General features: G+C 44.1%; 1 protein-coding gene across 12 annotated transcripts in view; it reads left to right on the top strand.

The window, feature by feature from the left end:
* Positions 1 to 21535, top strand: part of PITPNM2 (phosphatidylinositol transfer protein membrane associated 2) — a 525412-nt gene that overhangs the window by 54873 nt on the left and 449004 nt on the right. The gene's annotated exons all lie outside the window — the stretch shown is intronic.

Raw genomic sequence — 21535 nt, 5'->3', positions numbered from 1 at the left:
TGGCAAACAGCTCGAGCTCAGTGAGGTTTGATGGAGATCGTTTGTAAACAGCAGTTTTCAGCTCTTTCCACAGATTCTCGATTGGATTCAGGTCTGGACTTTGACTTGACTAGTCTAACACCTGGATATGTTTATTTGTGAACCATTCCATTGTAGATTTTGCTTTGTTTGGGATCATTGTCTTGTTGGAAGACAAATCTCCGTCCCAGTCTCAGGTCTTTTGCAGACTTCAACAGGTTTTCTTCAAGAATGGTCCTGTATTTGGCTCTATCCATCTTCCCATCAATTTTAACCATCTTCCCTGTCCCTGCTGAAGAAAAGCAGCCCCAAACCATGATGCTGCCACCACCATATTTGACAGTGGGGATGGTGTGTTTAGGGTGATGAGCTGTGTTGCCTTTATGCCAAACATATCGTTTGGCATTGTTGCCAAAAAGTTCGATTTTTGGTTACATCCGACCAGAGCACCTTCTTCCACATGTTTGGTGTGTCTCCCAGGTGGCTTGTTGCAAACTTTAAACAACACTTTTTTATGGATATCTTTGAGAAATGGCATTCTTGTTGCCACTCTTCCATAAAGGTCAGATTTGTGCAGTGTACGACCGATTGTTGTCCTGTGGACAGACTATCCCACCTCAGCTGTAGATCTCTAGTTCATCAAGAGTGATCATGGGCCTCTCGGCTGCATCTCTGATCAGTCTTCTCCTTGTTTGAAATGAAAGTTTAGAGGGATGGCCGGGTCTTGGTAGATTTGTAGTGGTATGATACTCCTTCCATTTCAGTATGATTGCTTGCATAGTGCTCCTTGGGATGTTTAAAGTTTTGGAAATCATTTTGTATCCAAAACCGGCTTTAAACTTCTCCACAACAGTATCACGGATCTGCCTGTTGTGTTCCTTGGTCTTCATGATACTCTCTGTGCTTCAAACAGAACCCTGAGACTATCACAGAGCAGGTGCATTTAAACGGAGACTTGATTACACACAGGTGGATTATATTTGTCATCATTAGTCATTTAGGACAACATTGGATCATTCAGAGATCCACAATGAACTTCTGGATTGAGTTTGCTGCACTGAAATTAAAGGGGCTGAATAATATTGCACGCCCTACTTTTCAGTTTTTAAATTTCCACAAAAATTTAAAATAACCAATACAATTTTACATCTTTATGATAAGAGTATTCGATCCCACGCATTGAAAATTTCATCCGATCCCTCTCACCCGGGACACTCCTCATTCCAACTACTCCCTTCAGGACGTCGCTTCAGAGTCCCCAAATGCAGCACCAACCGCCATATGAACAGCTTCTATCCACTCTCTGTTCAACAATTAAATCGTCATGTGTAGACTATATACTGTATCTGTCTTGTTAGATGTTACTTGTTGTATCTGTTATATATTATGTTGCCTCTTTGCCACAAAGAATTCCTTGTATATATGTAATATGTACTTGGCGATAATAAATTTGATTGATTGATTTCGTTGAACTTCATAATTGTGTTCCACTTGTTCTTGATTCTTCACCAAAAATTTACATTTGGTATCTTTATGTTTGAAGCATGATATGTGGGAAAAGGTTGAAAAATTCCAGGGAGCCGAATACTTTCGCAATGCGCTGTAAGTGTTATTTTTGGCCAAGTGTTCATCTATGGGCAATATGGTATTATGACGTCATGTTGAATCCCCTTCTTTAACCCTTTTACCTCCGAAGGTGGTTTTCACGTAATGACCAGGCCAATTTTTACAATTCTAACCACTGTCACTTTATGAGGTGATAACATCTGGAACGCTTTAACAGGTCCCCCTGATTCTGAGATTGTTTTTTTTTCAGGAAATATTGTATTTCATGATATTGGTAAAATTTCTTGCCTTTATTTGTGTAAAAAAAAATAAAAAAATGGAAATTTGGCGAATATTTAGCAATTTTCAAATTTTGTATTTTTATGCCCTTAAATCAGAGATATGTCACACAAAATAGTTAATAAATAACATTTCCCACATGTCTACTTTACATCAGCACAGTTTTTTAAATAAAATAGTTTTTTGTTAGGAAGTTAAAAGGGTTAAAAGTTGACCAGCAATTTCTTATTTTCCCTTCACCCATGACAGCACCACATGAGAGAGAGGGATCCGCCCCGCCAGGACAGGAACCTACTGAAACATAAGGGGCGGCACCTCTCCCCCGCTTCAGTTGGGTTCCTGTCCTGGAAAGGAATCCCTCTGACAGCGGCGGCGCCTGTCAGGATGAAAGACCCAGGGCCGTCCCGGCGTTTAAATTGCAGGGCTGACTTACCTGCGACGCCGGCCGTCGGCAGCTGGTAGCGCAGTCCCCGGGGTGTTGCCTGATCCGGGCCCCGGGTTCGTGCGGGCACGTCCCGATGTCCTCCCTTCGGAGGTTTCTCCACGTGCCGCCCTCCCCCTGCGCGCGCGCCCGTCCTTCGCCTGCATGCAGGGGAAGCCGGGGGCGGAGACCGGCGTCCGACGTCAGCGGCGCAGAGGAGGTGGGACGACAAGAGGAAAAAAGAACCAGGGTTCATGTTTGGGGGAAATACCTCAACCGCCAAAAAATCCCCGCAATGACACCAGCCCTCCTGTGGGGGGAAGATTGAGGCTCTTTTCTCAAGAATGGGAGAAAATATCGGCCAACAATTGGATCCTGAAAATTATAAAGAATGGCCTAAAAATCCCCTTCTTCCAGTATCCAAGAGCTTCATTTGTGGTGACCCCCGTCAGAAAGGAACCAGGAGAGCAATCAGCCATAGAAACAGAAATCTTAGGACTATTGGAGAAACAAGTTCTGGTAGAGGTCCCGAAAGATCAAGAAAGAAGGGGGTTCTATTCTCCCCTCTTCCTAATAAAAAAACCCGACCTTTCCTTCAGAACGATAATAAATCTCAGGCGCCTCAATCAATGGATCATGAACCAAACATTCAAAATGGAATCAGTGACTTCGGCCGTAAAGCTGTTACACCACAACTGCTTCATGGCCGTAATAGATTTGAAGGATGCCTATTACCATATCTCGATGCACCAAGAGTACCAGAAATACCTGAGGGTAGCCCTATATATCCAGGGCGACCTCAGGCATTTTCAATTTACAGCTCTTCCGTTTGGCATCTCCATAGCGCCAAGGATTTTTACAAAAGTAATAGCGGAAATGACAGCTTTCCTTCGAATCCACAATGTGATTATGGTGCCTTACTTGGACGATTTTCTGGTCATTGGCAATTCAGAACATCACTGTGCACATCAGGTAGAGAAGATAACAGAGACCCTGCAAAGACTGGGTTGGATGGTAAACTTAAAAAAATCAAAACTTCAACCCCTAAGGAAACAAACGTTTCTAGGTTTCGTCTTGGACTCCGACCGTCAAGTTTGTCTCTTGCCAGAGAAAAAACTAGAGAAGGTGAGAGAAATGACCCTTACGGCAATACAGCATCCTCACATGACCCTAAGAAGGGCAATGTCCCTGTTGGGCACGCTAACAGCCTGTATCCCAGCGGTCAACTGGGCACAGTTTCATACCCGACAACTGCAGGCGGAAATCTTGTCAGCCCAGAGACGATTGAAAGGGGGTTTAGAAGGGAAGCTGGAACTTTCCGAAAGGGGGAAAAACTCTCTCACTTGGTGGCTAGACGGCACATATTTAACAGGGGGAACTTTGTGGCACAGGCCCGTGTCCGATGTAATATTGACAGACGCAAGCTCCTCGGGATGGGGGGCACACCTGAGAGAACATATGGCCCAAGGGTCCTGGGGTCACATAGAGCAGAAGGCTTCCTCCAACTTAAGAGAGTTAAGAGCGATAAACAGAGCCCTAGAGGCATTCATTCCCATGTTACAGGGTCGAAACGTCCGAATTATGTCAGACAACAGGGTGGCAGTGGCGTATGTCAACCACCAGGGAGGGACAAGGTCAAACTCCCTAATGGACGAAGCCAAAAGAATCTTCCTCAAAGCAGAGCAACATCTAACCTCCCTAACAGCCCTACATATCAAAGGGACAGAAAATGTTCAAGCCGACTTTCTAAGCCGCAACAAGTTAAAACAGGGAGAGTGGACCTTAAATCGTGTAATATTCCAGAAGATAGTACAGTTATGGGGGCAGCTAGTAATCGACCTCTTTGCCACCAAAAGCAACCGGCAAGTGAGGAGGTTCTGCTCATTAAACCCAGGGGAAAACCCGTGGGCAGTAGACGCTCTACAAATCCCGTGGCTGTTCAAACTGAGCTATGCCTTTCCCCCAGTAGCGTTAATCCCGGCAGTGGTAAAAAAGATAAGAGACGAGCAAGCCAGAGTAATCCTCATAGCCCCGTTCTGGCCAAAAAGACCGTTGTTTTCACTACTACAAATGATGTCTCTCTCGGACCCGTGGGTACTGCCAGAGATTCCAGATTTGTTAGCTCAGGGGCCGATATTCCACAGACAAGTCAAGGGGCTCCATCTGACGGCGTGGAATTTGAGAGGTCACTTTTGAGAGATAAAGGGTTTTCCCCGGGGTTGGTGACTACTCTAATGAAAAGTAGAAAACCAATAACAACCAACATATATGGCAGAACGTGGAAAAAATTCCTACAATTCCTGGGAAAACCGTTAGGTCAAGAACCCCCAATCGAGTCCATCTTGGAGTTCTTGCAGGCAGGCCTACAGCTAGGCCTGGCGGTTAATACCCTCAAGGTACAGGTTTCAGCGCTGGGTGCATTATACAATTGCAATATAGCGGCAAACAGATGGGTAGCCAGGTTTATAAAATCTTGCCACAGATCTAGGCCAGTTTCCTTACTGAAAATAGCTCCATGGGATCTAAATCTGGTGCTGGAAGCCCTTACGAAGGAGCCGTTTGAACCCATACAGCAGATTTCAACTAAAAATCTCACTCTAAAAACCATCATTTTGGTAGCTCTAACGTCGGCACGTAGAGTTAGTGGCTTACAGGCCCTTTCAGTCAACCCACCATATACCCAGATATACCAGGATAGGGTGGTTATGAGAACAGACCCTGCTTACTTGCCGAAAGTAGTAACTAACTTTCACCGAAACCAAGAGATTGTCCTCCCTTCCTTTTGCGAGAATCCGAAAAACCCAGGGGAGGAGAAATTTCATAGCCTAGACGTTAAAAGAACCCTAGTAGAGTATATGTCTATAACCAGCCAGTGGAGGAGGTCCCAGTCCCTATTTGTAGCCTTCCAGGGTGCTAGGAAAGGTTATGGAGTGTCAAAGGGGACTATTGCCCGATGGATTAGGGAGGCCATTAGTGTAGCCTATTCAGCTAGTGGCGTCCAGGTTCCTGACGGCATCAAGGCTCATTCCACCAGAGCCGTGGCGACCTCCTGGGCTGAGAAAGCAGAGGTATCAATAGAGCAAATTTGTAAGGCCGCTACCTGGGCCTCACCCTCAACTTTCTTTAGACACTATAGACTAAATCTATCCTCCTCTGCTGACTTGACCTTTGGTAGAAGGGTGCTGCAAGCGGTGGTCCCTCCCTAAGGTGTTCGAAGTCTCCAGAATCTCTCATGTGGTGCTGTCATGGGTGAAGGGAAAACCACCATGGTTACTTACCGGTAGCCGGTTTTTCCGGAACCCATGACATCACCCGTATATTTCCCCCCCTTTTTTCACCGTTTGGGTGTGCACAATAGTCGGGTGTATTTGTGTGATGTGGTGTTGGATAAATATTTAACTAACCGGGAAGTCCTCTCAAATGCTCTGTAATCCAACTGAAGCGGGGGAGAGGTGCCGCCCCTTATGTTTCAGTAGGTTCCTGTCCTGGCGGGGCGGATCGCTCTCTCTCATGTGGTGCTGTCATGGGTTCCGGAAAAACCGGCTACCGGTAAGTAACCATGGTGGTTTTTACAGCAAAATGTACAAAACAATTTTTTTAGGGACCACATCACATTTGAAGTTACTTTGAGAGGTCTATATGATAGAAAATATCCAAAAGTGACAACATTCTAAAAACTGCACCCCACAAGGTACTCAAAACCACATTCAAGAAGTTTATTAACCCTTCAGGTGCTTAACAAGAATTAATGGAATGTGAAAGGAAAAAATGAACATTTAAGTTTTTCACTAAATTTAACTTTAGACTAAATTTTTTTTCACAAGGGTAAAAGGAAAAATTGAACCCCAAAAACTTGTAATGCAATTATTCCTGAACATGCTGATAGCCCCTATATGGGGAAAACCACTGTTTAGGCGCACAGCAGAGCTCGGAAGGGAAGGTGCGCCGTTTGACTTTTTGAATGTAAAATTTGCAGGAATAATTAATGGACGCCATATTACGTTTGGCGAGCCCCTGATGTGCCTAAACAGTGGAAACCCTCCACAAGTGACCCCATTTTGGAAGCTAGACCCCTCAAGGAACTTATTTAGATGTGTGGTGAGCTCTTTGAATCCCCAAGTGCTTCACAGAAGTTTATAACGTAGTGCTGTGAAAATAAAAAAAATCACAATTTTTTCCACAAAAATGGTCTTTTAGCCCCCAATGTTTTATTTTCACAAGGGTAACCAGAGAAATTGGACCCCAAAAGTTGTGCAATTTGTTCTGAGTATGGTGATACCCCATATGTTGGGGAAAACCACTGTTTGTGCGCACGGCAGAGCTCGGAATGTAATGCGCACTGTTTAGCTTTTACAATGCAAAATTGGTTGGAATTCAGATCGGACATCATGATGCATTTGGAGAGCCCCTGATGTGCCTAAACAGTGGAAACCCCCCACAAGTGACCCCATTTTGGAAACCAGACCCCTCAAGGAACTTAAAAAAAATGTGTGGCGAGCATTTTGAACCCCCAAATGTTTCACAGAAGTTTGTAACGTAGAGCCGTGAAAATAAAAAAAATCATTTTTTTCCACAAAAATTATCTTTTAGCCCCCAATCTTTTATTTTCACAAGGGTAACCAAATAAATTGGACCCCAAAAGTTGTTGTGCAAATTCTCCTGAGTACGCGTATATACCCCATAAGTGGGAGAAAACTGCTGTTTGGATGCACATCGGGGCTCGGAACGGAAGGAGTGATGTTTTGAAATGCAGATTTCTATGGAATGACCTGCGGACATCATGTTGCATTTACAGAGCCCCTGATGTGCCTAAACAGTAGAAACACCCCAAAAATGAGCCTCTAAGGAACGTATCTAGATCTTTGGTGAGCACTTTGAACCCCCAAGTGTTTCACAAAAGTTTATAACGCTGTAAAAATTAAAAAATCATTTTTTCCACAAAAATTATCTTTTAACCCTTAATTTATTTATTTTCACAAGGGTAACGGGAGAAATTGGACCCCAAAAATTCTTGTACAATTTCTTCTGAGTACGCTGAGACCCCATATGTGAGAGAAAACCATTGTTTGGGTGCACGGCAGGGCTCGGAAGGGAAGGGAAGAAGTAATGTTTTGGAATACAGACTATGAATGGTCTGCAGGCATCATGTCACGTTTACAGAGTGTTTGAGAGAGTTCTTTTAAAAAAAAAAAAAAAAAAAAAAACCCAAAAAAAAAGCAACCGAAGAGAAAAAAAAAGTCAGTGAAAAAAATATAAAACAGCGGAGCACGAGTTCTGATCAATGAACTACGTCATTAACCAACGCTTGGCGGCTGCTGGATGTGCGAACGGAGGCGGTGCAAAGGGGGGGTTGGAGGGTGGGGGAGAGGGTGATTGGGGTGGATGAGGAGAGATTAGGCAGGGATCAAAAAACTAACAGTTATCTTTTCTTTCTTCTCTCCTCCTTCTATGAGGGGGATGGGTTGGAGGGGGATTGGGGTGGATGAGGAGAGATCAAGCAGGGATCTTCTTACAGATGTCTTTTGTGTCCTTTCTTCTTTCTTCTCCAATCTAATTGCCTGAAACACACTAAGAAATGTTGCGACTGGCTGTTCAAAGTTGAACAGACAATCACAGAGATGGTAGTTGCAAGGGGGGGCTGCGACACCCCCCAGGATGACAACACTATCTACCCTGAGGTGATAAATTAAAAAAAGAGTTAATATAATATTTTTGAAACTTCGAGGGTATTTCATGTTTGGAAGATATCGTCTAGCCATAGGATGGGGGATAACTGCCTGCTTTCAGGGGGTTCGACTGCTTATAGTAGTAATAATAAGAATAATCTTAATTTATATAGAGCCAACATATTCCACAGCGCTTTACAATTAAGCTGGGACATGTTCTGACAATAAAAACAATATAATGTAACATATTTCAACAGTTACAGGAGGAGTGAGGGCCCTGCTTGCCAGCTTACAATCTATAAGGAAATAGGGAAACACAATAGGTAGAACGTGCTTGTTATAATAATGATGGCTGGACCATACAAAATAGGGTTTTCATATTAAGCTGCATGACTCGGTCACCAGCTAGGATTTGTCTAGGTACAGTTACTAAGTGGTATTGGGTGCATGGAGGATGTGGAGACAGATGAATAAGAGGGAGCAGATTATGATTAACATTTAGAATGAGGGAACAGGGGAGAGCTAGGCTAGTGAGTTGAGGTGATAGGCTTGACTAAGCAGATGTGTTTTTAAAAATGAAGGGAGCCGATGTGTACATGCTTGAAGTCCACACAATTCTAGCAATGTTATTCAGAGCCCTTTTCTTACGATAGTTTGGACCCCCAGTGATCAAGAAGTTATTCACTATCCTTTTAATAGGGAGAACCTCTAAAATTGTCACAAAATCTTTAATAAAGAAGTATAATTTTTTTATGTACGTCAAATTTTAGGTTTTGTTTAATGAAACCTCATGACCCAATATCAACATGGGTTTACGAGGGACTGTTTCTGTCAGACTAAGGCCTGTTTCACACTTCCGTTTTTTGACGTCAGTCAAAATCCGCCAGTTTTCTAACAAAAAACGGATTGCCCCTTTTTTTTTGCTCCCAGGCGGAGCAGATGGACTCTGAAACGTTTTTGGTAGCGACGGTCCGCTATTTCCAAGTGCGCATGCCTGGAAGATTTGCTCAGGGAAGCATTTTAACCCTGAATAGCGTTCTGGCAGCGGCATTAAATCTCTCTCTCTCCTTTTCCAGATGGCAGAGAACAATGGGGATAGGGGACTATATGTGTAAGTGGGTTAAGAGCTGGCTCACGGATAGGAAACAAACAGTGGTTATTAATGGAGCACACTCGGACTGGGTCGCAGTTAGCAGTGGAGTACCACGGGTCAGTATTGGGCCTGCTTCTTTTTAGCCTATTTATTGTAGGGGGCATAGAGAGTAGAATTTCAATATTTGCAGATGACACTAAACTCTACAGGGTAAGCAATACAGAGGAGGACAATTTTATATTACATGAGGATTTATGTAAACTAGAAGCTTGGGCTGATAAATGGTAAATGAGCTTTAATGGGGATAAATGTAAGGTCATGCACTTGGGTAGAAGAAATAAGATGTATAATTAATGTGCTTAATTGTAAAACACTGGGCAAAACTGTCACTGAAAAAGACACGGGTGGACGACAAACTCACATTTAGTGGCCAGTGTCAGGCAGCTGCTGCAAAGGCAAATAAAATAATGGGATGCATTAAAAGAGGCATAGATGCTCATGAGGAGAACATAATCTTACCTCTATACAAGTCACTAGTGCGACCACACTTAACATACTGTGTACAGTTCTTGTCTCCGATGTATAAGAAAGACATAGCTGAACTGCAGCGGGTGCAGAGAAGAGCGACCAAGGTTATTAGGGTACTGGGGGTCTGCAATACCAAGACAGGTTGTTACACTTGGGGTTATTTAGTTGGGAAAAACGGCGGCTTAGGGGTGATCTTATTACAATGTATAAATATAAGGGGACAGTACAAAGACCTTTCTAATGATCTTTTTAATCTTAGACTTGAGACGGGGACAAGGGGGCATCCTCTACATCTGGAGGAAAGAAGGTTTAGACTATGTGCACACGCTGCGGATTCTGCTGCGGATCCGCTGTGGATTTTGATGCTGCGGATCCGCAGCAGTTCTGCAGACAGTGTACAGTACAATGTAAGTCTATGTGATTTACATTCTGCTGTGCACATGCTGCGGATTTTCAACTGCGGAAAAGCTGCGGTTTTGAATCTGCAGAAAGAATTGACATGTCAATTCTTTCTGCGGATTCCGCTGCGGTTTGCCACCTATTCCATTGTCCAGGTGTCAAACCGCAGGGGAAAACAGCTGGCCAATTCGCAGGTAAAACCGCAGGTCATTTTAGCTGCGGTTTTACCTGCGGATCCGCAGATACAAATCCGCGGGTGTATCCGCAGCGTGTGCACATAGCATTAAGCATAATCACAGAAGCGGATTATTTACTGTAAGAGCAGTGAGACTATGGAACTCTCTGCCATATGATGTTGTAATAAGTGATTCCCTACTAAAATTTAAGAAGGGACTGGATGCCTTTCTTGAAAAGTATAATATTACAGGGTATATACAGTATACTAGATTCCTTGATAGGGCATTGATCCAGGGAGCGAGTATGATTGTCGTATGTGGAGTCGGAAAGGAATTTTTTTTCCCCAATGTGGAGCTTAGTGTTTGCCGCATTTTTTTTTTGTTGCCTTCCTCTGGATCAACATGTTAGGTTATGAGTTGAACTAGATGGACTTAGTTAGTCTTCCTTCAACCTTAAATACTATGTTACTATAAAAATGCAGAAATGGGAAAACGCCAGGTCTGGAAGGGGTGAAAATACTTCTGTCCTGATCTTATTCAAGTATTGAGCATATTTATAGATTTTAATGATGCCCTCCTTTTACCCAATCCCTTACAGGTTATGAAGTTCTTTAAATCTATCTTTGTAAGTGCTGAGCTTGAGATCTTCAACCATTTGTGCTCCCCATCTTTTGGCCCGATCTCTATTTTATCAGTGTCCTTTTACAGGTGGGATCTCCAAAACTGTACACAGTGTCCAGAAGAGGTCTTACTAGATCTCTGCGTAGTTCCATTAGAATCTCTCCAATTTATATGAACTAATAGTCGTCAAACCTGCATTCGTAAGTCAGGTGATCAAATAGTTTATCCTGGCGTGAAAATTATGTTGTACTGGGATGAAACTATTCTACTGATGCCAGCCCGTGTAAATAAGCCAGGAAATGAGCATTGATTGTCTTGTGGTTTTTTCTTTCCATTCTTTGCCCTCATACATATCATTCTAATCCAATAACAATAGAGAATAATTACCTGGATATTGTTATATTTGCATCGTGTTTACAGAATGTATTCTCTTATTTTGCACTACATCATATTGTTAGTTTAAATATGTATTGCGACTTACAAATCTCTGGCTTTTAGTCAATCAGTGTCCTGTATTTGTGCGTAAGTGGGGTAAGCAATACTATCAACTGACTTACTATAATAGTGATTAAGGCCGGGGTCACACTTGTGAGAATCTCGCATGAGTCTCACGTCTCACCTGGCACTGCCGCCGGCACTCAAGACCAGAGCGCTCAGCTGCATAGAAATACATGCAGCCGGACACTCCTTACAAGTGTGACCACGGACTAAGGGTAATCCTAAAATATGCTTTGGACTGTTGTTCCTATCTGGACTGGTAGGTCCCGTAATAGACAGTATATATTCGCGTATAAGCCGAGGCACCTAATTTTCTCACGAAAATCATCATCCTCATAGAAGCTGATCAGGTTAGTTTGACAGGAGCGATCCTTCATAGGTCCATGTTGATATGGAGTTAAACATTAATTAACATTGAGATATTCCATAATGGTATCCCTTAGAAACCCTTCAAAAATTTTACCCACAACAGATGTTAAGCTTACCGGCCTATAGTTTCCAGGTTCCCTTTTACACTCCTTTTTGAATATTGGTACCACATTTGCTTGCCGCCAATCAAAAGGAACAGACCCTGTTTCTATAGAGTCTTTAAATATAAGGAATAGAGGCCTGTCTATAACATTACTTAACTCCCGTAATACCCGAGGGTGAATGCCATCAGGGCCTGGTGATTTCTCAATTTTAATCTTACTAAGGCGGTTCTACACTTCTTCCTGGGTTAGGCAGGTAATACTTAATGGGGAGTTTACATTATCACTCTGCATTTCCCCTGGCAAATCCTTTTCCTGTGTGAACACTGTTGAGAAAAAAGTATTTAAAACATTTGCTTTTCCCACATCGCTCTCTATGATTTCACCCTCATTGTTCTTTAAAGCAGGGGTCCCCAACCGCCGGTCCGCGGCCCAGCACCGGGCCGCTGCAGTGCCCTTGCCGGTCCGCGGACACAAGGGGAGCCAGGGGCGGTCAGTGGCGTAGCGGGGGCTGGGGCGGCGTGTGTAGCGGCGGCAGGGAGCGATCCAAGCAGCTCCGCTGCCTGCTAGAGGGAATAGCAGGAGCGGAGCTGCAAGGACCCGTCCAGCTTCCTGCCCGCCGCCCGCGCTTCCTGTCTCTGACACAGAGAGGAGCGCGGCCGCTGCTGTGTCAGAGCGAGGAAGTGCGGGCGGCGGGCAGGTGAGAGGAGAGAGGTGGTGTCTGTGTGTGTGTGTGTACGTATAATATGTGTGTGTGTGTGTGTATGTGTGTGTATGTGTGTGTATGTATGTATGTGTGTGTATGTATGTATGTGTGTGTCTGTGTGTGTGTACGTATAATATGTATGTGTATGTGTGTGTATGTATGTGTGTGTTGGTCTGTGTTTGTGTAGCCTGGCCCTGGAGGAGATGGGGACATGAGGAGAAGGCCATGAGGGAAGTGATGGAGAGACAGCAGTGATGGGGTGAAGGCAATGATGGGGAGAGGGGAGTGATGGGGTGAAGGCAATGATGGGGAGAAGGGAGTGATGGGGTGAAGGCAATGATGGGGAGAGGGGAGTGATGGGCTGAAGGCAATGATGGGGAGAAGGGAGTGATGGGGTGAAGGCAATGATGGGGTGAAGGGAGTGATGGGGTGAAGGTAATGATGGGGAGAGGGGAGTGATGGGGAGAAGGGAGTGATGGGGTGAAGGCAATGATGGGGAGAGGGGAGTGATGGGCTGAAGGCAATGATGGGGAGAAGGGAGTGATGGGGTGAAGGCAATGATGGGGAGAGGGGAGTGATGGGCTGAAGGCAATGATGGGGAGAAGGGAGTGATGGGGTGAAGGCAATGATGGGGAGAGGGGAGTGATGGGGTGAAGGCAATGATGGGGAGAAGGGAGTGATGGGGTGAAGGCAATGATGGGGAGAGGGGAGTGATGGGGTGAAGGCAATGATGGGGAGAGGGGAGTGATGGGGTGAAGGCAATGATGGGGAGAAGGGGGTGATGGAGCACTCATTCAAAACCTATGGTGAGTTGAGTCACATTATAAATGTTATTTAATTGTAAGTATGCACTGCTACACTACAACCGTGTCCATAGCCCCGCCCCCTTATGACCAAAGCCCCACCCCTGCCACACCTCCATCCCCGCCCTGCCGGGCCATGGAAGAATGGTCTTGCTTGAAACCGGTCCCTGGTGCAAAAAAGGTTGGGGACCACTGCTTTAAAGGGCCGACACCATCAATTTTAATCTTTTTACTGTTTATATCATTAAAGAATAATTTGGGGTTTGTTTTACTTTCCTTAGCAATGAGTCTCTCAGTTTCCACTTTTGCTAAATGTATTTGTTTTTTTATACATTTTATTTTTTTCTCTATAACTTTTCAATGCTTCTTCATTGCCTTCTTGTTTTAGCTTCCTAAATGCCTTGTTCTTGTTATTTATTGCCCTTTTTACATCCTTATTTAGCCACATTGGTGTTCTCCTGTTCCTAGCCCTTTTATTTCTGTACGGTATGGCTAGCTCGCAGTGGGTGTGTAAAACTGATTTAAATATTTCCCATTTATTTTCTGTGCTCCTATTTTTGAGGACATTGTCCCAATCAATTCAGCGAAGGTCCTCTCTAAGCTGATCAAACTTTGCTTTCCTGAAATTCAGCGTTTTCGTAACCCCCTTCCAGGGCACCTTACTGAAGGACAAGTGGAATTGTATTATATTGTGGTTACTGTTCCCTAGGTGCCCATCGACTCGTACTTCTGTTATTCTATCTGGCCTGTTGCTTAAAATTAAGTCCAGAAGGGCTGTCCCTCTAGTTGGGCCCTGCACAAGTTGTGACAGATAATTATCCTTGGTCACTGACAGAAATTGGTTTCCTTTCTGAGAAACGCAGGTTTCAGTTTCCCAGTCTATGTCAGGGTAGTTGAAGTCCCCCATAATAATCACCTCATTGGGATTTGCTGCTTTGTCTATTTGTTTCTATAATACATTTTCAGTGGTTTCTGTTATATTTGGTGGCTTATAACAAACCCCTATGAGGATTTTATTACTTTTCTCTCCTTGTATCTCCACCCATAGAGACTCCACCTCTTCATTTCCTTCTTGTATATCTTCTCTTAGTGTGGGCTTTAAAGTGGACTTTATATATAGACAGACTCCACCCCCTTTCCTTTTTTTACGATCCCTCTTAAACAAATCATATCCTTGCAAGCTAGCCGCCCAGTCATAGCTGTCGTCTAACCATGTCTCAGTTATTCCTACTATGTCGTATTTTTCCTCATACATTACCAACTCCAGATCTTCAATCTTATTGGTCAGGCTTCTTGCGTTGGTCAGCATGCAGGAAAGAAGTTTTGCTTCATTTTTCTTAGCTTCCTTCTGAGTACCCTGTCTTGCGTCCTCTTTACCACATCTAGTATCCTTGATTAGTTTGTCCTTCTGCTGCATGTTCTTGTCTGCTGTTTTTCCTCCCATCCCCTCTTCTTCTAGTTTAAAGCCCTCCTGATGAATGTGGCAAGTCTTCTGGCGAATATGTGTTTCCCAGGTTTTGTGAGGTGTATCCCATCTCTTGCGAGAAATCCATCGTAGAGGTAATTCACGCCATGGTCCAAGAATCCAAGGCGTGAATTACCTCTACAGTGGACTTCTCGCAAGAGATGGGTAAGCTTATTGACTCAAGTATAAGCCGGATATGCATTGTCCCCCTCATCCCTATCCTGGTATGTATGGCTCCCCCGTCCCTGTCATTGTATGCATGGCTCCCCCGTTCCTGTCATTGTACGCATGGCTCCCCATCCCTGTCATTGTATGCATGGCTCCCCCGTTCCTGTCATTGTACGCATGGCTCCCCATCCCTGTCATTGTATGCATGGCTCCCCCATCCCTGTCATTGTATGCATGCCTCCCCCTTCCCTGGCATTGTATGCATGCCTCCCACGTCCCTGTCATCTTATGCATGGCTCCCCCGTCCCTGTCATTGTATGCATGGCTCCCCCGTCCCTGTCTTGGTATGCATGGCTCCCTCGTCCCTGTCATTATATGCATGGCTGCCATGTCGCTGTCCTGGTATGCATAGCGCGATGGGGTCCACGCCTGCTCAGGACACCGGCTCCTGCCCCCAGCGACGAGAGGTGAGTATGTCTTTTTTTATCGCAGCAGCGTAGGGGGCTTATATATCTATGGAGCATCTTATGGGGCCATCAACCTTTATGCAGCATTATATGGGGCATCTTATCTGGCCATCAACCTTTATGGAGCAGCATATGGGGCATATATATCTATTGAGCATCTTATGGGGCCATTAACCTTTATGGAGCAGCATATGGGGCATATTATTCTATGAAGCATCTTATTGGGCCATCAACCTTTATGGAGCAGCATATGTGGCATATTCTATGGACTATCTTACGGAGCCGTTATTAACCTTTGTGCATCATGAACTTTATGGAGCATTATATGAGGCGTATTTTTATTGGAGCATCTTATGGGGGCCATCATGAACTGTATGGAGCATTATATGGGGCTTATTTTGTATGGAGCATCTTATGGGGCCCATCATGAACTGTATAGAGCATTATATGTGTCACGTGTAACTGTTCTGTGGGACACGACCCGCAGGCCGGTAACTAAAACAACAAGACACGGGGGAAAGGGAAACAGTTACAATGGTGGGCCCTGCGATAGGGAACGGGGACGTGGATACCTCCTGCACTCCCCTGAATCAGTGTCCCTCACACTCCTAGCGTTCCCTATACAGGCTCCTCACCTGTCGCCGAGCCGGAACCTGTCTCCCTAGCACACCCTACACCTATCCTTTGCTAGGGAGCTGGGTGGTGCAGGCACTGGCCCCACCGCTGTACTAATACACACCAGGGAATATACAAACAGGGTTAACACCACTTAGCTTTGCTCTGTTGCTATAGCTCCCAGCAACAGAGTCCACCACCAGAATGCAGCTTTCCTCCAGAATAGCTGCTACTTCTCCAAGCTTTGTCAGAGCTGCAAGGAACACCTCTCTGTAATTCCTTCCTTCACCAGACTTTACACGAGAGCTCCCCTGAGCTGCTCTCTGTAGTTCCTTCCTTCACCAGTCTTGGTTGGAAATGAGCAATATCACCAACAGTGATTGCAACACCTCACACTCTTTTATAGGTCAGAGCCATCACACCTGTTAGTGATAATCATGTGCACTAAACTAAAGTAATCAGAGTGCAATGACCCTTACGGCCACCGGGGGGGCAAAACTAGAACTGAAACCACAGAGTGCAATGACCCTAATGGCCACTGGGGGCAAAAACTAACTTTAAGCACACAGCTTAAGGAAAAAAAATAGGTTAATAGTGCTTTTATCTGTCATAATCCAGCATGGATCATGACAATATGGGGCTCCTGATTCAATATGGATATTCAAAAACTTTTATCCTACTGATGTCTCAATTAATTTTACTTTTATTGGTATCTATTTTTATTTTTGAAATTTACCAGCAGCTGCTGCATTTTCCACCCTAGGCTTATACTCGAGTCAATAAGTTTTCCCATGTAACTTAAAAAAGAAAGTTAATAAGTATCAATTTTCACATAAATAGGCAAAATATTGTATGAAAAAAATTACTATTAGCACACATATACAGTAGGTAGTATATAGCACACTAAAAAGGTAAATCAGTATATTAGTTTGTACCCATAATAAGACAGTGTATTGTGAGAATAGCGTTAGCCATTGTTTTATCAGTGAGACCGTAACCTCAGAGTCCAATTTCAACTCGCGTTTCACCATCACCTTCGTGTTTCATCAGGAGGTAAGGAAGCATGTGTTTAGGTTATTTTTTTTTCATTCATTGATTGCTTTTATGGCTAACCGATAACTTGACAGTTGCCAACGTTAGCCATAAAGATGATGGTAGCATTGGCCACTAAGAACATGATTTTACTATGGTAAACTGACCAAGCTAATATTCCATAAAAGAATTACACAACATAGATAAATATTTTATTATCTGGTCTAGATGCCGCAGTTCTGAATTTGATATTGTTTATTTTGTTGTCCAACAGCTTCTCTATTCCTGAAATATGGCCTCCTTTCCCTTTTTGCACCATATATCTAAATCTAGTCTTGTTAGCCATAGGGGATTGTCAAAAAGACTCCCACAGCGAAGAGCTAAGTGTCATGCCCTCTAGACTAACAAGACTAGATATATACAATGTGCAACCAGGTAAGAGGGGGCAGGAAGCAAAACAGAAAACCACAAGAAAAAAAACCAGCTATAATCAAGAAACAACAGCATTTTAACCAATCTTTTTTTACATACCTACAGTAAATGACAGGTCCTCTTTATTGTAGTACTGCAGTTATGAGTGTACCTAATGTGTGTGAATGCTGGGGACAAGGCAGCGATGGCTTCTACCGTGTTTCCCCGAAAGTAGGACCCCCCCGAAAGTAAGACAGGGTGGGGGTTACGGGGGGTCCTTCAATGTAAGGCCTCCCCCGAATGTAAGGCAGGGTTGGGGGCCGCTGTGAAATGTAAGGCCCTTACCTTTGGGCCGCCGCTGTCCCCCATTGGGTCCCCAGGCTCCAGAGGTGTCCTCAGGTGCAGCTGGGCGGGTCCAGCGCTCATGGGGTTAACTCGCCGTGTTAACCCTGCAATCCGCCCAGCTCAACAGCTCATTGGCCGCCCCTGTTCCCCACGTCACCGCCGGCCCCCGGCTCGAGCACTGATTGGTCCAGCAGCTCGGGCTGTAATTGGCCGCCCCAGCCCCACGTCACCGCTGTTTCCCTGCTGATTGGCACAGCGTTCCCTGCAGCACAGGCCTTCCGCACCCACAGCCGCACCGCAGAGGAAAACGTCCAGCATTTAAAAACCAAGTAGGGAAACATGTACTGTATAGGGTATGGGGCTGTGTGCAGTGGGATACGGCACTGTTATGGGGTGTGGGGCTGTGTGCAGTGGGATACGGCACTGTTATGGGGTGTGGGGCTGTGTGCAGTGGGATACGGCACTGTTATGTGGTGTGGGGCTGTGTGCAGTGGGATACGGCACTGTTATGGGGTATAACAGCATGTTAATAAATGTTAATTTATTGGTTAAAAAGAAATTGTCATTTTTTTTCGGCTAATGTAAGACCTCCCCCGAAAGTAAGACAGGGTGGGACTTTTTGGGGTAAAATTAATGTAAGACAGGGTCTTACTTTCGGGGAAACACGGTATCTTTTTATTTAGAGCTGTCTGGCAGCTTTCTCCTTGAGCCAATCTTTAATGTATATGGGGAGTCTGAGCTAGTTTTTGGTGCTGTCAGATTAAGGCTGTGTGCCCACGATGCGATTTTTAAGCGTTTTTGCCGCGATTTTCAGCACGAAAACGCTGCGAAAACGTTTAAAAATCGTGTACAGAACGCACCCCCATGCATTCCTATGGCATTCCGCACATGCTGTGCTAATGCTGCGCTTTTTTCCGCGGCGGAAACGCATCACGGAAAAAATCGCAGCATGATCATTCTTTTGTGCGGAATCGCAAAGAATTGCCGCGATTCCGCACCCATAGGAATGCATGAGAATCGCTTACTTCCCGCATGTGGCTATGCCCACCATGCTGGAAGTTAAGCGTCTCATGTGCGGTTGGTACCCACGGTGTGGAGAAGAGGAGACTGTCCTCCAGGCCCTGGGTACCATACCCCTGTAAAAAAAAGAATAAAAAATAAAAAATCGGGGTATATTTACCTTCCGACGTCCCACGCTGCATTCCCGGCCTAAGCGTTCCCAGTAATGCCTTGCGGCAAGGTCCTGTGATGATGTAGTCTCGCGTGACTCTAGCGGTCTCGCAAGATCGCTATAGTAACGCGAGAACAACGTCAGCACAGGTCTCGCAAGGCATTACTGGGAACGCTGAGGCCCAGGATGGCAGCGCGGGACGCCGGAAGGTAAATATACCCCGATTTTTTTATTTTTTTATCATTTTTAACATTTTATCTTTTACTATTAATGCCGCATAGGCGGCCTCAATAGTAAAAAGCTGCTCACACTTGTCAAACACTATGTTTGACGAGTGTGACCAACCTGTCAATCACTTTCCAAGCGATGCTTCAAATCGCTTGGAAAGTGCTTGAGAAAATCGCGAACAGAATCGCGGTGAAATCACTCGGGGAAAAAAACACGCAATTTCTGGGAAGGAGTCCGGATTTCAGTGTGCGTTTTAACACGCAACGTGGGCACATAGCCTAAATCTATAAACTCAAGCTCTGTAAAAATATCTGATATTGACTAGTTAAGAAACTTTCATGGAAAATTAGATACTTTTAGATATCTTATTTAGTTTTGTCAATCAAACAGTGATATAGTGATTCTATCACTAAAACGGTGATATAGTGATGTTACTATTTTACTACAATAAATCTGATGTTAGTAATTGGCCATTTGCGAAGGAGTCATAATCGGAATGTAGGAAAGATCAGAGTTGGAACTTTATCTTATTACGTCCACAGCTCTGGAGTGGAGAAAAGCCCAAGAGCAATAGGCGACTTCACACCTGACTCTGCTTCCCCACTGCTCACAGTGACCAAAAGTTAGGATCTGATTCTGGTCTGTGAGGCATGGTCATGTTTCCTGAAACAACCGCAAGTTTCTAAAAACCCAGTGACCAGTGTGAACATTGCAAGATTTCAATTGTATTTTTTAACATGGATTGTGATATGGAAAAAAAAACATATAATATAAACAGATTTATACAATAGGTCCTTTTCTGATTCACACAAGTTTTTTTTGTTTGTTTGTATTTTTTACTTCCCCCTTATATCTGCACAGTCATCGCAACACTGTTCTATACTATGAACAATAAAGCTGCATTTCCTTTTGTTTTGTTAAGGTTTTCCTTTCCAAAATGTGTTCCTTTTTGTATAGACTGATCACCATTATACTGCATACCCGAATTGTCAGATCTTGTTCCTATCATATCGATGTCGGCTTTAATCACACTTCTCCATTTCAGTAATGGCCATTACTTTCCTGCATCTCAGGAAGGATACTCTATACTATGTTTCCTGTTTAGTCAGACAGTGCACCTCCCCCATTAAAATTAGAACACTAGAGTAGTTTCCTTGGGAAAAGGGATCATTAACCTCATTTTGTCTGATAGAAATATGAGTGTATATTAGGCTAGGGCTAGACGGCGATATGTGTCATGCAACCACAATTCTTATAAAAACAACTATTTTAAAGCTGTGATTTTGCTGCAAATAAAACAGCCAATTTGTATGCAAGTCTCATATTCCCTCTTGCATTTGAAGTCTATGAATTCAAGTGTGTCGCATGCGACTTGGGACCAATGGCAGAAAATCCAACACGTATTGAAACATACAGCTCACAATGCGGCACCATAAGATATCGTTACATCCAATGTTGCAATGTATCGTCTTTTAATTGTCGCCACTTAGCCCTAGCCTTAATGTGACCAATAGGATTAAATGAACTATCAGCCTGATTGTAGATACAAGTTCAGTAAGTCACATTAGCCAGCATGATTTCCCAATAATAAAAAAGGTAAGCACAAAAGAATCAAGTTCCCTGCCAGCAGACAATGGTGGTTTTGTGCCCGCCAATGTTTACTACTATATAGCTTGGATACAGGCTGATGGATATTGCTTGAAGGATGAGCCAGTCCAATTCCTTGCAAAATTGTAATATAAATATTTTCTATAATCTATGAAAATGAGATACATCCAGATATATAGGTGCACAGAATGCCCCCATTAGATTGCTGTCAGCCAAACGATACTTCGCATCATCCCCATATATAGGATATTCTCAGCTCAGCGTTCCTGAGTTCTCTAAGAGAGAGCTGCTGTCAGACTCCTCTGGCTGCGACTTATATCCAGAGAGCACAAAGGAATCCCTTGAATCTCCCCTGATGTCAACTGTTGGGGAGATTTGGATGGCCCCATACACATTACACTTTCTGCCAATCCTGCCACCTCAGCAGGTTTGGATGACTTTAGCCTAGTGAATATAGTTGTCTTAAAGTTGAGTTTTAGTAAAAACAAATCAGCAAACTTGTAAATCAAATGCTACCACCATGAACCCCCCCACCTCCTAGATAGGAATGAGAGCCCTGGTAATGTTTCCCGTCTATCTACCCACAGTAAAAGTCGCATTTTACTTAAGGCCCACACAGAGAGAAGGAAAATATGCCAAGATTGAAGCTCATTGCCAAAAAAGGATCTTGGAAATCTGACAATCATAGGATACTCTTCAGATCACTGAAAACTATTTAAGCCGCTCTGAATAAGGAGCCTTGTGAAAAGAAATATGATCACTTATTAAGTGTAATATGTGC

This window comes from Dendrobates tinctorius, unplaced genomic scaffold (genome assembly GCF_039654945.1).
Source record: "Dendrobates tinctorius isolate UK_male_01 unplaced genomic scaffold, ASM3965494v1 ptg000090l, whole genome shotgun sequence".
NCBI classification, from domain to species: Eukaryota; Metazoa; Chordata; class Amphibia; order Anura; family Dendrobatidae; genus Dendrobates; species Dendrobates tinctorius.
Note: the sequence above shows the minus strand (reverse complement) of the source record. Positions and strands in the feature narration are given on the sequence as shown.